Raw genomic sequence first — 3,796 nt, 5'->3', positions numbered from 1 at the left:
TAGTTGGTGCCTTGCCCTTTCCATAAACTGAGGAATAGGTCTGCTTGAGGACTTCAATTGGGGGCAAGTAGCTGAGGTGATTCTGAAAATCAGCTTTGTAGTTGAGTGAAGACCTTGTCCTGAGGAAGCTCATAATCCAAGGTGCATAAGGCTTCAGCTCAAACGGAGACAGTGCAACATTTGCCAGAGTCCTCATGAAGAAATCGTGATAATTGACAGGAATGCCATGAACGATGTTGAATACCAGATTCTTCATGATGCCAACAATTTCCTCATCAGATGAGTCATGGCCTTTGATAGGACTCATTGTCCTCGTAAGAATACGATAGACAGTTCTGGGCACATAAAGCAATTCCTTCATGAGGAATTTGGTTCGTGGGGCCTGACCTGGCTTCAAAGGTTTCATCAGAACCTGCATGTAGTGATTTGTAAGCTCAGGTTCACTATAGATGCAACGAGCTTCTTCAAGGGGAGGACTGAGTGGTAAGGCACGAAGCAATTCAGAAGCTGGTGATGTGTAGTGAGTGTTTTCAGACATCCATTCCAGCACCCATGAATGCACATCTTCAGAATCTCCTGTGATGTGCAGTGTCGCATAAAATTGAAGAATCAGTTCTTCATTCCAATCACAGATGTCAGAGCAAAAATTTAACAGTCCAGCGTCGTGAAGAACACTGAGGACTTGTGCGAAACACGACAGAGATTCCATATCCACGTGAGGAATGTGCTCATGATAGAAGATTTTCTCTTTGTTGAACAGCACTGAGGAATAGAAATTGGCTTGACTAGCAGTCCAGAAATGCCTCTTCCTAATGCGAGCAGAGTTATAAGGGTTGTAGTCTTCGAAGAATACATGCTCGCCAAAGAAATCATCAGCCTTGAACTTTTTCTTGTGTGAGAATGGATCCTTTGGCTTGGGCATAGAAGTGTCAGTGAGTTGCATCACGACCTCAGGAATTGCAATCTTAGGTTCTTCAGGCTAAGGAATTTATGGTTCCTCTTCAGTGGCAGTCTGCGTCTTCAGATGTTCAGCAGCAGCAGGTTTTTCAGCACCAGTGGCTGGAATTTCCTCATGTACAGATGAAGTGGGATGAGTTTCTTCAGAGCCCATTTGAACAGTTTGTGCAGGGGACTATGGTATTTGCTGCAACGGTGTGAACATTGGAGAGTTTGGATGCTAACTTTCCCAGAATTCATCACTCATCACTGGTGTGGAGAAACCAACGTCCACATCTTCATCTTCTATTTTCTTCAACGCCAGCCTCTTCAGCTGTGAACTGAGGCATAGGCGAGGAGATGACAGGTGTTGAAGGGATCGTATCCACTTCAATTTCTTCATCAATCTGCTTTGACGAAGCAGCAGAATGATTTTCTTCATCAGATCCGCTAGGGATCTCATATTCTTCACCAAAAGGAACAAGGTCCTTTGATGGCATGGTTGAGATCGGAACAGCATCAATGGGATTAGCAAATGAACTGGTCAAAGGCTTCATCTTCTTCGGAGCTGAAGAATCTGAAGTAGCTGATGCTTTCCTTTTCTTCACTGCTGCATGCTCTGCAGCCTTGGTATTCTTCACATCTGATGCAAATGGAAGGATCGGAGTTGCTGTTGGTACAGGAGGAGCAGAGAAATCGGGTTGATTTTCTTCAGGCACAACTGATGCAGTTGCCCTGATTTCTTCAGTTTTTTCAGGCGCACCACTGGTGGATGCCCTGGCAATTTCTTTAGCGGCTGGAATGCAGTCATCAACCCTGGAACGCACATTTTCTTCAGCAGCCTAATTTTCATCAGCAGTGCTGGCATGTTCTTCAGTCGGCTGAGCAGATGCTTCAGCCTGAGGAATTTCCTATTGCATTGGGGAAGCAACATTGGAAGTGAAGTTATCAGCAAGTCTCACAAAACGAACTTTGGCTCTAAGCCAATCAGCATGGTATGCGTCAAATTCATCACTGAGTTTCTTGATCTCAGATTGAGTAGTGACAAGTTCTTCAGTTGTCATAGAGACAATGTTTTTCTTCAGATAGCGCTCCTTCTTGTACTGCGCTTTCTTGATCTGCCTGGCCTTCTCAAATTACCATTTTTCTTCCTGAATGAAGTGAGTCAGCATGTGACTTTGGCCAGGAGTCAGCTTGAAGTCAGGCATGGGAGTTTTGGGGTCCTTGTGCCAAACGTCAATGTATTCGAGGATCAACTTGGGATCCAAAAGAAGTGGCACATTTGTTCCCTCGGCTCTAGCGGCCCTGACTTGCCTATCTCTGATGATTTCAGCAAGTTCATCATCATCAGCTTCGTCTTCTTCAGATGGCACTTGGAAAGCGACTTGCTTCTTCTAAGGACTAGGGTGAGGACCTCGTCCAGCAGTTGCCTTTATCTTCAGTAGAGAGGGTCCCGTTGAAGAATTAGGTGCCGCTGAGGAACTAGCTGGAGCTCTTGAGGCAATTGAGATGCCAGTAGTCCTTTGGCACGTGGCGAGATGCACAGGTGCAGAGGACTTTGTCGGAGCGGCCGAAGACTTTGGCGGAGGAGCTGAGGACTTTTGAGAATAGGAGCAGCATGAGGATTTTGCCGCGAGGGCTTTGAGGATTCTGGCCGTGAGGGCATTGCTGAGGAACTTAGCCTTGAGGGCACTGGTGGTGAAGCACTTGGCTTGCGCGCAGGCTTCTTTGACATAGCCTTCTTCGGCTTGACAGCAGAGGCCTCAGCAGAGGCAGCAGCAGAGTCTTCATTGAATTTCCTCACTGCTTCTCTGGCTTGCTTAGCCAACTTGGCTTGGCGCTTGGCCCATTCATCAGGATAGTCCTCGCCGCGCTTGAGGCTGGTGGGATCAGCTATTTGGCCAAGTGCCAATAGAGGTCTTGGGCAAGAAGGATTGAGTGTGAATTTCTTCATGTATTTGGAGTTACATACCTGTACTCCCTCCATTCTCTTGCCCATCTCCTTTCAATTTTCTGAATGCGCACCTTGCGCTCATTCTTGGTTTCCTCGGGAGGTGTGAAGTACCCAACATATATTTCATCAGGGATCTCAAACGCTGTATTGACCTCAGGCCTCTTTCCTCCTTTCTGTGGCTTCTTACCATCAGCCATTTTCTTCAGTTGAGGAATTTGAACAATTGAATTCTCTGAAGAAGTATGCAACTTTTCTTCGAGGAACGCTGCAAATGAGTTAAGTTGATGAGAACCTAGTGATTCAGCAACTGACATGAGTACCTGTGAACAAAGTATAGTTGCGAGGAATTTGGAGAGGTCATATGCGTTCTCAGAAGGTTTTTCAAAAAGAACAAGTTTGAGGAATTTGACCAGATGAGTCTTGAAGAATTTCACTAAGCATTCTTTGTTTTAGGTTCCAGAGTTGTATAGATCGAAGATCCACACAATTGAGGAATCTTGAAGAAAAATGATGCTTAGAGAAACGAATCAAGAATAGATGACTTGTGAGATGTTTAGTGTGTGAAGATATGAAGAAAAACACCTTTGAAGATTTTGTAGATAATCATTCGAATCAACGAGGGAAGTAAAAGTAACTTTTAATTACCTTGGATGAAGAACACGACGAACAGTGAAGTGGAGAGGTGAAGTTCGTCTGTGTAGATCTTCCACGCCCTAACTCGGCGGAGGAAGACGGCTACGGCAGCGGCGGAGTGAATATTTCTGCGGCCGGCGCGAGTACGGCGGCAACGAGGTCGAGGCAGTGAAGCTCTTCCTCACCGGCGACGATGAAGTAGCGGCGGCGCTAGGGTTTGAGAAGCTCGAGCTGGAGAGAGGTCGAGCGGAGTAAAGGAAGTGAGGAAGGGGA

This window comes from Triticum urartu, chromosome 5 (assembly GCF_003073215.2).
Source record: "Triticum urartu cultivar G1812 chromosome 5, Tu2.1, whole genome shotgun sequence".
Lineage (NCBI taxonomy): Eukaryota > Viridiplantae > Streptophyta > Magnoliopsida > Poales > Poaceae > Triticum > Triticum urartu.
Note: the sequence above shows the minus strand (reverse complement) of the source record.